A 12,625-nucleotide genomic window follows, 5' to 3' on the forward strand; every position below is an offset into this window, starting at 1 on the left:
TATACTCTTTGAATATAACAGGTTAAGGTTAAAAGGTTATCTAGGAACACATTGCTAGATAACTCTGAAAATTAACTGGTGATATAGCTGTTTAGGTTTCACAGTTATCCAGCTACCTATACCATCCAGCAAGGAGCTATTCCCGCAATGATTGTTTGCCCTACACATATTGCCACTACCAGTTCAATGACCAAGCTGGCTATCCTTTCTGGCCACCATAGCACATTGATGAGGCCCAACCAAAGCTGTGACAGCAAAAGCAAATAGCATATCCCGGCTTACAAAACAACAAAACCATAAGGGCGGGTGGGAGGGATACCGCTCTTGCCGCAACCTCTTAGAATCAGGCAAAATCCCTCAGCCTCGCTTCGCGCCTCTTTCTGATACTACCCGCGGCCTCACTTCAATGGGACGAAGCCACATAGGCAGTATTATTTAAAATTAAATGCTTGCCCTAGAAAAAGCCTCCCCTTGGCCCCACGCCCACTCATCCCCCTAGGCTTCAAGCTGCTGAAGTTTCGCCTGGCCTACCTGTTATATTGGGCAGCCAAGCACTACAACCCAGTCGCCCTGCCATAATAGGTGTAGCCAGGATTTCAACTTCTCTCTCAGCCGCCCTTTTACAATTACCCAACAAGAAAGACACATTCAAATGGAATCAACAGGCCGCAACTTTATTGTAACACAAAATAACCAACAATCAGCCCAAGCCCTCTTAACATTCAATCAAAGTGGTGGTCATCTGCCACAGTCCAGCAAGACAGCTCATCCGCAGGCCACCCAGCCTTTCCCTTTAGGCAGCATCCCGCCACCTACAGCACAGCTCCTGCCACCATCCAGCAAGGAGCCATTCCCAGAACGACTGTTTGCCTTACAGATATTGCCACTACCAGTTCAATGACCAAACTGGCATTGATGAGGCTTGGGCAACCCACCACTGGCACAGGAAAGGGAACATATCCCGCACTCCCCCCTAAAGATGTGGCCGAAGTTCCCCACAGCAGCATATTTTCCAAAGCCTCCTGAAGAGCGTTGTTAAACAAATCTCTCCAATAAATGACAAATGCACCCCATTGGTTCAAAAAAGACTTGCATCAACATCCCAGGACCAAGCATGTTTGATGTGACACCTCCCATCACATGCAGCCAAGAGCCAATCGGTTGATTTAGCCTTGGTTCTGCAGTGCCCCCAAATACACTGCTCCATCTCAGCAGGCCTCAAAATAATGTCTGACCAGCATACCACTGTGTCCGGCAACCAAATCATTAACATGGCAAGGTAGGTAGAGTTGGTATTGTTTAAGAAATAATATTAATTAATGTTGTTTTGTGTTCTTTTGTAGAGAGATTTTGTTTCCACTGAAGAAGGCATTCCCAGAACGACTGTTTGCCCTACGGATATTGCCACTACCAGTTCAATGACCAGCTCTGGCCTCACTCCCTCTGCCGCTGCAGCAAGTTTGCGGCTCCCCTGCTCACCGTCTCAGACGCTGGCCTCACAGCGGAAGTCCCACAGGGGCTCCTGCTCCTCAGCCCCTCTCCTAGGCGCGGCAGACGTCATGGTATTTAAAGACACCAACGCAGGAAACTCCAACCCGTCACCCTCTGATGACATCACAGCTCCCGTGTATATAAGGCCAGGCCCGTTCCCTTGAACGGTGCCTTGGCAATTGGGTCGTACACTCCGGTGTCTCTAGTTTGCCTTCTGCGTTCTAGTGTCTTGCTCCTGTGTCTCCTGTTCCAGCGTCTTTGTTCAAGCATCTCCTATTCCAGCGTCTCCTGTTCCTTTGTATCTCCATTCCTAGTAGTACCCTTCGGACTGATCTCACAGTACTGACCTTTGCCTGATTGCAGCCCGATCTGACCTCTGCCTGTTTTTTGACTATTCGTGATCGCTGCCTGGAACTTGACCTCTGCCTGTCCTGACTACTTTTGATCACTGCCTGGAACTTGACCTTTGCCTGACCTGACTATGCCCTGATTGACCACTGTTACCGACCCTGCTTTGGCTGACTACACTGGACTGATACTCTGGCCTTGATCCTCACTGTACTCTCGGACACTCTCTTCTGGCCTCCTGCGAACTCTGGACTTCCCTGTTTGTACACCAACCGTGCACCCTTGTTCGTAGTGGGCACTCCCTTGAACTTTCTCTCAAGGAGACCCTGCAAGGCCCACCTAAGACCAGGCAGCCCAGGTAACCAAGGGCTCAACCTGAGGGAACCCCGGGTTGCTATTGGCGAAGCTCCAGCTAGCTTCGTCTCCTCCTGTGCTCCGCCTCCTGGTGGCAGGCGCTCTTTGGGTCCGATCGGAGGGCCGTACCAATCCTGCACCAGGCCAAGGGTCCACCTCCAGCGCAACATCAATAATGCCGAAACATTGTTAATGTGGGGATGGTTGTGATTGTTGAGCTATGTTCCTGAATACTAAAGAATATTAAAAAAAAGCAAGAAATCGTTTAAGATAAGTGTTAAAAATAAACAATATTTAGGATAAGGTAATAATTTAATTAAAAAAATGTTTTAGGGTAATTGGAATAAAATAAATGAAGGAAGTTTGTAGAGAGGTAGATGAAAATGGGAATAAGTAAATGATGTGCTTTAAAAGATGATGCTGGTTGAAGCCCATTGCAGGCGAGAACCTGTGGCTTAGTTTTTTAAGAGCACATTTTTCTGATACTTTTCTCTTTAGAGTTTTTGATGAGTTTGTGCCTCGGTAGTTAAGTATTTTGAATTTTGATATACGATGTTTTGCCATATTTGTTATCTGAAATTTATATTGTAAGGTCCTTCTTTACCAGGCTAATGAATTGGCAACCAGACATTTTTCCCCAATCATTCCCCCTAAATGAACAACAACAACATCAGGATGCATCCTGCAGCTCAGCCAATAACGCAGGTACTGTAACAGATCACTCCATTGCATTCCTCAACGTCCCAACCAATGCAATGTCACACCATATACTGCCAGACCCAGATGTGTCTGTATGCCTATACTATAAAAGAATGCCCTACAATCCACCCCTGGCGACCACATCGACCATTATCTAAGAAAGAACAGAAACATAGTATTTCTCACGGATATCCCCCACCCCAGGTCGGATATAAGTCTGAAAAGCATCAGACTTCCATCTCCCAATCTGTTGAATTACCTCCCCAGATAGCCCAGATTCTGCAGCTGACATAGCCATCCCGATTCAAAAGGAATGCATGCCATAATTAGCCGCCTCTAAACCCATTTTAGTAATGACTGTCCTGAGAACCATTTCAAACTGGTATTGGTTAGTGGCTGAAGATCATTATGAATAAAAAATCGACTCCCCTGGCAGGTCACTGGAACAAATAGTGTACCACATTGACCACTGGACAAGTGCAAAGACCCTCAACTGCTCTCAAAACCAATGCAACCCCTTTCCCCATCTGATCAGTTTTAGCTAATCGGTATGATCAGCCTTATGGCATCCTTTCATAACATGCACATGATGGAACTGCAGTTCAATACGCTCTGCCCCTTTGCCAGCCCTATCCACTAATTCGTCTATCTGAAGAGTGCTGAAAAAAATGCTAAAACAAATGCTGCTCGAAATAAGCTTACCTCAAATGAAGAAGCACACACGACAGCAGCCCATATCCCATATTGCTAACAATATTGCACGAGTAATGGGCCGTCTGCCATCTTGTGTCACTCCCATACCCCTAGACCAACCCGCCAATAATCTTCGCACCAGAAAGTGCCCCATCAGGTATCCCCATCCATGAGCGCTCATAAAAAATGAGAACCCAGACAATTGCCGTGCAACAGCCACTTTGGAACTTCCCACTCTGCGAGCCTCTTCAATGTACTGCAAAAGCAATATGTCCAACACCGGCCCCCACCACCAGCCTTTCATAAAAAGAAAATCCAGCACCTTTGCCACTCCACTCAAGTACCCTGCCCAGGTAGATGGAGCTAAAGATGTTCACAACAACTTCCATGCCTCAGGAACCAAACTTACAGAGGAAACTTGGAACAGGCACCCCGCACAGATCCACAGCAGGGGCGAGCTTCCGGAACAGCACCCACTTGAAATGAGAAAGAGAATCAGCAACGTTGTTAAATACATCAGGAACGTGCCTCGCCCCAAGCAGTGACATTTAACACCATGCAATGCAACACAAATTCCTGCATCACTTCAAACACTATTATGCACTTCACTGATCGCCTCTTGATCACCTCAACTACCCCCAAGTTATCACACCAAAATACCACTCTATGATCTCTCAATTGAGGTCCCCACAAGTGCAAAGCAACCACAATAGGAAACAATTCCAGAAAAGCAATATTCCTAGTGACTCCCGACTGCACCCATTCCTCCAGCCAAGGGGACACACACCAAGACCCCAGTAAACTCCAAAATCCCCTCCCCCAGATGTGTCCAAAAACAAATCCAAATCTTGACTGAATGCCAACTCCTTCTGCCACAAACAGACGCCATTAAACTCAGACAGAAATTTCTACCAAATGCTCAAATCCTCACGCATGCCCTTAGATATCCTTCCGCACCCCTGACATTGCACTGACAATCTCCTCAAAAACACTCTCCCCGTCGGGATGACCCTTCAAGCAAAATTTAAACTGGCCACCAAGGACTGCAATTGCTAGAAGGTCAGCCTCTTACTACAACAAGCCCCCCTCCACCATTTCCTTCAGCTTGGCAACTTTCTTATGCAGCAGTCTGGACACCATACCTATCGAGTTCAATTCAATTCCCAAAAACACCAAACAGCTGCAAGGGCCTTCAGTCTTCTCAGCAATAGGCATACCAGAATCATCTTCCATCCTGAAAAAACACTGCATAATGTCCTGACAGGCACTAGAACCCTGAGGCCCAACAAACAAAAAATCATCCAAATAATACACAAGATTGGATATGCTGCCATCTGCTCTGTCACCCAGTGCACAAAAGAACTAAACATTTCAGAATAAGCACAGGAAATAGAACAACCCATGGGCAGACATTTATCAAAATAAAAATGTTCCTGAAATCGAAAACCCAGCAAAGAAAAGCTGTCTGGATGAACCAGCAACAAACAGGATGCAGACTCAAGATCAACCTTTGCCATCAGAGCCCCGTCACCACATCGAACCACCATCTGAACCGCTGAATCAAAGGACGCATGTGACACTGTGCACAACTTCCAAGGCACAAAGTCATTTATGGAACCAGCAGCAGGAAACAACAAATTATGAATAAGCTTAAACTTACCCGGTTCCTTCTTAGGTATCACTGCCAATGGAGACAGAATCATTTTTTCAAAATGAGGTTTGTCAAACAGTCCCACTATCCTACCCGTAGCCAATTCAACCTGCAGCTTACTTTTAAGAATGTCCCGCAACTGAACCACTGATATACAATTCCTGTACTCACACTGCTCCGATGTACTTGTAAATGCAATTCAAAAACACCTCAAAAAGAGTCCTGGCCAGCTCCACTTTGGTATACACACGCAACCATGGCTCCATAGCCTCCAGCACCATAGGAGAAGGAGCCTTCTGTATCCTTTCATTTCCCTGAATTCCCTACTGCCGAACTGTCCCTGCTTCCGGCACCTCCCCGCTTTGTACACTTGCTGGCCGGGTTATTGGCTCCACAGTTTGAGCACAGATGTTTAAACTTACAGTCTGGAAAATTACAGCCAGAGCAGTTAAAGCACCAATACACATCAGAAACTCTGGATCCTGTCTTGACCACACTACCTGGTGCGGATCCTGCCCAAAAAGGCCGACTTCCGGCTCCAACACCTGCATTCCCTACCTGTCCACTAGCCTGTACTGACAGCGCCGCTTTATTCGTCATTTGAATGAGCCATAGGCTCACGTCTTGAGTGCCCCACGACATGAACTTGTTCTCCTCCATTTTATCCCAAAAGCGCTCATCATAGTTGAGCCACGCCCAACCTTCATAATCCTTATTCGCAGCCAGAATGGCATCTGCACACACCAACATAGACCTGTATTGCGATGAATCCTGGTGACCAATTACACTGGCCAACCTCAAAAAACACCATATCCAACTCAAAATAGTACGAGGGACACTCTTCTGAGATCCCTGCAAATGCTCCCTATCTTTTTTTTTCTTCTTTTCCTCCTTTCTATGCCCACGTTGCCCCTCTAACAATTTGAAATTATCAATATATCTGGGCTTCTGAATTTTTTGCCTCATAGAACGTGACACATTTTCCATAATTCAGACAACGTCACTAAAGCAGGGGCACCCATGTCCTGAGCCTTGGATCCGTATCCCTTCCCTGTGGACACCCCCTCCTCAGACGGCAAGGTAGAGGAGCTAGATGATGGCAACTCGGAGGACGAGGAACGAGATGCGCTAGAATGACCCCACTGCCGCCTAAGCTTTGACCTACCTCACTTTCTCTCTCCACCCACCTCCTTATCCTTAACCAGCTGCTCCACCTGCTTCCCTTCACCACCTCTAACCGCAACTCCCCTCAGACCCCCAACCTGCTCCGGAGCCGTCCCCCTAGATCCTGCTGCCCCTGTCTCGGCACTACCTGAAACCGGCAACTCACCCTGCACCATGGAGATCTGCTTTCACTCCTGAAGCTCTTGGGACTGCCATGCCTCCCTCCCTAGCCTCAGCCAAAATAGTCTCTTGCTCCCCAACCACTTGCTCTCTGGGACCTCCAGGCAACACTCCCCACTGCTGCCGTCCAGAGAGGTGCACCTGCAAAGAAAAAAAACAGATGCCACAGCCACAGGAACAGAAATGAATGTCTCCCCATATGGATGCCCCCAAGCCTGGAATCCTGTTCCAACTGACCCACTCCCAGAAATTAAATCCCAAACATACCAATCCCCAAAACCACCAACAGGAATGTGCCCCATCCCGCCTTCCTGGCCCCTGAAACCCCAAACCTGCTGAGAATACTCCAGATCACCAAAACTCCCATCTCCCCGAGAGAGCTGACGCTGACCAAACCAAGGGGGAATTCCATACCCCACGACACCAGAAACCATGCCCGAAAAAGGCTCCCTCGACACCCTCCAGGACCAACCCTCCAGGACCAACTCGCAAACTGGCTAGTCCCTTCCCCAAGTGATTGCGGGTCCTCCCACAGCCCAGACACCCCTCCATGAGATATCGTGTCAGGCACTCGTGACCCCCCCCCCCTTCACTGCAATTCCGGGCATCCTCCCTGCACACAAATCCCCTCTATTCCACTCACCACCTGCACTGTCAGGTCGCCCAATCCTGCTCATGCGAATCCCCTGTTCGAAATCTTCATCCGCCCTTGCAGCATCACAGCACAAGGCCCCAGCCTTGTGTGGCACGCTCCCGCTGAGCAAACCTCCAGCCGCCACCTCCGGGCCAGCAACAGCATTGCCATCTACTTGGCCAGGTCCCCCCGAGCTATCGCGACTCCCCCACGACCCATAGAAATCGTGGTATCGGCCCTCAGTGACAGACCAGCAGCAGATGCTGCACAACCGCGAACAGCTGATACTCCCCTTCTGCGGCCTTTACCCTGACCACCATGAGATGCCACTGGCCTGGCAGCCCCAAGCTCACCCCAGCCACCACTGACGGCATTGTCCTCATTGTCTCTGGGAACTGAACAGAGAGCTATGCCAACACAGCACAGCTGCCGGATGGCTCTCTGGTATTTGGCCCCAGGTCCCGTCCCACTGCTGCCAACCCGGAATCTGATGGTCCCTCCCCCTCTGAGTCATGGTTGCTAACCGCAATTTATATCTCAGAAGGCATGTCTAAATTAAGAAAATAAGAAAAAAAAACCCACCACCTCCGCTATACGTGCTGCCGCTCTTGCTGCAACATCTTAGAAGCAGGCAAAACCCCTCAGCCTCGTTTCGCATCTCCAACTCTTCCCCTTTCCTGATACTCCCCACGGCCTCTGTTCAATGGGACGAGGCAACGCAGGCAGCGTTATTTAAAATTAAACGCATGCCCCAAAACAAGCCTCCCCTCCCTCTCAGCTTCAAGCTGCTGAAGTTTTGCCTGGCCCACCTGTTATATTGGGCAGCCAGGCACTATGGCCCAGCTTCTCTGCCAAGAAGTTAAAAATGCTTGTCCACACTTTGATCACCACTCAGCCTCATTTAAACATCCTCCGAAACTTTTATGTACCCCTGCTGCACAGGAAATAATATGGAAACTTCATTAAGATTTACTGAGTGATTCTTATAGTCTTCATTTCTAATACCATTATTCAGTGTGGATCACAAAAGGATAATTCAGTTTGGGAAGCTGGAAGGCATAAGAACTAATATGCTGTGGTTAAGCTAAGACAGAGCGCCAGTGTGATCCCATTACTTATTTATTTATTTATTTATTTGAAGCTTTTATATACCGAGGTTTAGCGCATGCCTTCACCCCGGTTTACATTGAAACGAAACAATGGTACATAGAACAAGTAGTGAAACAAAAGTATATGCATATAACAGGTCATGGAGCAGGTTGTAACAGGAAATAACTAAAATAACTTAAGCCAAATAATGAAAATGAATATAGAAACGAAAAACGAGGAAGGTATATACAAACTCGTGCTCTAAATACAAGAAAGTATGAGTGGGAAATGAAGGAAAGAAGGGGGGGGGATTGGGTGGGAGGTAGGGGTCAGGGGGATAGAGGGGGAGGCAGTGGGAGGAGGAAGGGGTAAATATCTGCGGAAAAGAGAAGAGGGGAGAAGGAGGGGAGGCTTAAGGCATCACAATTGTAATTTGCTTAAATCATCATTGAAAGTCTGGCTGAAGATCCAGGTTTTCAGTTCTTTTTTGAATGATTTATTATTGATGATATTGGTGAGGTAGCATGGTAGGGCATTCCAGAGTTTTGGCCCAGCTATGGAGAGAGCTCTATTTCTGGTGTTCGTAAGCTTTGCCATGGGATATGTGGGTATTTCGAGTAGTCGTTTGTCAGAAGTTCTGGTGTTCCGTTGAGGTTTGTGGGGGTGGAACATTTTACTGACTGCGGAGTTATCTGTATTGTGTACTGCGTCGTGGATGATCGTCAGGGTTTTGTATTCTATTCTCTGAATGATTGGTAGCCAGTGTAGACTTTTTAATACTGGGGTGATGTGATCCGATTTTTTATTTCCGGTCAGTACTCTAGCAGCGGCATTTTGCAGTAACTGTAGTGGTTTTATGGTGGATTTGGGGAGACCTAGTAACATTGAGTTGCAATAGTCTAGGCTGCTGAAGATCAGGGATTGTAGTACTGTTCGGAATTCCTGATGGTGGAGGAGCGGTTTTAGGTGTTTTAGTACATGAAGTTTATAGAAACCTTCCTTGGTTTTGGCTGCTATGTTTGTTTTTAGGTTAAGATCTTTGTCGATCCATACGCCGAGGTCCTTTGTTGAGCTTTTTAGAGGTATGGAGATGTTGTTGATTAGAAGAGAGTTGAGGGAGATGGTTTGGTCTGAGACGTTTCTTCCAATGAGGATACATTCAGTTTTATTCATGTTTAGGCATAATTTTAACTTGTTGAGCATGTTACTAATTGTGGTTAGGTGTTTGGCAGCAGTGCGGAGAGCGTCTTCTATTGAGTTGGTGATAGGGATGATGAACTGAATGTCGTCGGCGTACAGAAAGAAAGTTATTCCAAGACTGGAGATGAGGTGGCAGAGAGGGATTAGGTAGATGTTAAAGAGGGTGTATCTGATGAAGGAATTGACACCTGCCAGTAGTTAATAGGATATATCCTAAACAAAAGAGCCATCTCAACAAACCCCACTTGTTTTTCTGTACAGTGGAAGCACCAGGAGATAATGACCAAGACCCTGTTTTTAAGGGGGCAAAAGCAGCTTGTGAGGCCATTGAGCTCAAGAATGGGCTATGGTTCTAGGAGCTGGAAGAATGCAGAGGTTTCAAAGATCTCCAGAAAACTCCAAAAGCCCAACATTCAACCCTGGTCCATGAGATAGTCTCAATTTTCTCACTGCTCCATGAGCAACAAGTTAGTATGACTGACAATACTACCAAACAGCACATCTGAAGGCAAGCTGTCACGTCCATCAGAAACATTAATGTGGCACCTAGGGAGGTGGTAAAACTGAAATACAAGGGAGAGATAAGAGAACATAAGAACATAAGAAAATGCCATACTGGGTCAGACCAAGGGTCCATCAAGCCCAGCATCCTGTTTCCAACAGTGGCCAATCCAGGCCATAAGAACCTGGCAAGTACCCAAAAACTAAGTCTATTCCATGTAACCATTGCTAATGGCAGTGGCTATTCTCTAAGTGAACTTAATAGCAGGTAATGGACTTCTCCTCCAAGAACTTATCCAATCCTTTTTTAAACACAGCTATACTAACTGCACGAACCACATTCTCTGGCAACAAATTCCAGAGTTTAATTGTGCGTTGAGTAAAAAAGAACTTTCTCCGATTAGTTTTAAATGTGCCCCATGCTAACTTCATGGAGTGTCCCCTAGTCCTTCTACTATCCGAAAGAGTAAATAACCGATTCACATCTACCCGTTCTAGACCTCTCATGATTTTAAACACCTCTATCATATCCCCCCTCAGTCGTCTCTTCTACAAGCTGAAAAGTCCTAACCTCTTTAGTCTTTCCTCATAGGGGAGTTGTTCCATTCCCCTTATCATTTTGGTAGCCCTTCTCTGTACCTTCTCCATCGCAATTATATCTTTTTTGAGATGCGGCGACCAGAATTGTACACAGTATTCAAGGTGCGGTCTCACCATGGAGCGATACAGAGGCATTATGACATTTTCCGTTTTATTCATCATTCCTTTTCTAATAATTCCCAACATTCTGTTTGCTTTTTTGACTGCCGCAGCACACTGAACCGACGATTTCAATGTGTTATCCACTATGACACCTAGATCTCTTTCTTGGGTTGTAGCACCTAATATGGAACCCAACATCGTGTAATTATAGCATGGGTTATTTTTCCCTATATGCATCACCTTGCACTTATCCACATTAAATTTCATCTGCCATTTGGATGCCCAATTTTCCAGTCTCACAAGGTCTTCCTGCAATTTATCACAATCTGCTTGTGATTTAACTACTCTGCACAATTTTGTGTCATCTGCAAATTTGATTATCTCACTCGTCGTATTTCTTTCCAGATCATTTATAAATATATTGAACAGTAAGGGTCCCAATACAGATCCCTGAGGCACTCCACTGTCCACTCCCTTCCACTGAGAAAATTGCCCATTTAATCCTACTCTCTGTTTCCTGTCTTTTAGCCAGTTTGCAATCCACGAAAGGACATCGCCACCTATCCCATGACTTTTTACTTTTCCTAGAAGCCTCTCATGAGGAACTTTGTCAAACGCCTTCTGAAAATCCAAGTATACTATATCTACCGGTTCACCTTTATCCACATGTTTATTAACTCCTTCAAAAAAGTGAAGCAGATTTGTGAGGCAAGACTTGCCCTGGGTAAAGCCATGCTGACTTTGTTCCATTAAACCATGTCTTTCTATATGTTCTGTGATTTTGATGTTTAGAACACTTTCCACTATTTTTCCTGGCACTGAAGTCAGGCTAACCGGTCTGTAGTTTCCCGGATCGCCCCTGGAGCCCTTTTTAAATATTGGGGTTACATTTGCTATCCTCCAGTCTTCAGGTACAATGGATGATTTTAATGATAAGTTACAAATTTTTACTAATAGGTCTGAAATTTCATTTTTTAGTTCCTTCAGAACTCTGGGGTGTATACCATCCGGTCCAGGTGATTTACTACTCTTCAGTTTGTCAATCAGGCCTACCACATCTTCTAGGTTCACCGTGATTTGATTCAGTCCATCTGAATCATTACCCATGAAAACCTTCTCCATTACGGGTACCTCCCCAACATCCTCTTCAGTAAACACCGAAGCAAAGAAATCATTTAATCTTTCCGCGATGGCCTTATCTTCTCTAAGTGCCCCTTTAACCCCTCGATCATCTAACGGTCCAACTGACTCCCTCACAAGAGATCACAGGTGGCCTGTAAGGTCATCAAAAAAGCAGCACCAGAAGGAACTTCACCCTCCAGAGCATCTCGCCCGCCTGTAAGAACTGATTGCTGAAAATGGTGCTGTTGAGACTGTCCCGAGGTCAATGAACAAATCAGTCCCAGCTTGCTAAGAGATAAATCTGGCAATTAGGGATTTCATACCATTTGAAATGAAATAGTAAATGTTCATGATATTTCCTATTTGGTTTTGTTTTTGAAACGAAACAAAAACAAATAAAATGATGTGCGGTTTATTCTTTTGTTCCATGCAATTAAAAAAAAAACCCCCCAAAAAAAACAGCTACCATTTTTTAAAAGCCTCCCTTCCTCTCAGGTTTTCTCCCACCCTTTGCAGGTCCTCCAGGACTCTCTCCTTCCCCCATGGACCCACTTGGAGTCCCCTTTAAAACATATCTTAAAAGTGAGTAAACCCGCCAGTGCCATTTCTCATGCAAAATTATAGCACCAAAAGGTCAGTGCCATTATGAAAAATGGCACCAGCAGGGCAAGGAGCAACAGGGGGCATTGCCTTTGCTTCTGGTAGTTTACATACTTTCAGATATTTTTTTAAAGGGATTCAAATGCGCACCCAGGGGGTGAGGTGGGGGGGGGGGGGAATATGTATTGTTGTAAAAT

Source organism: Rhinatrema bivittatum, chromosome 3 (assembly GCF_901001135.1).
Source record: "Rhinatrema bivittatum chromosome 3, aRhiBiv1.1, whole genome shotgun sequence".
NCBI classification, from domain to species: domain Eukaryota; kingdom Metazoa; phylum Chordata; class Amphibia; order Gymnophiona; family Rhinatrematidae; genus Rhinatrema; species Rhinatrema bivittatum.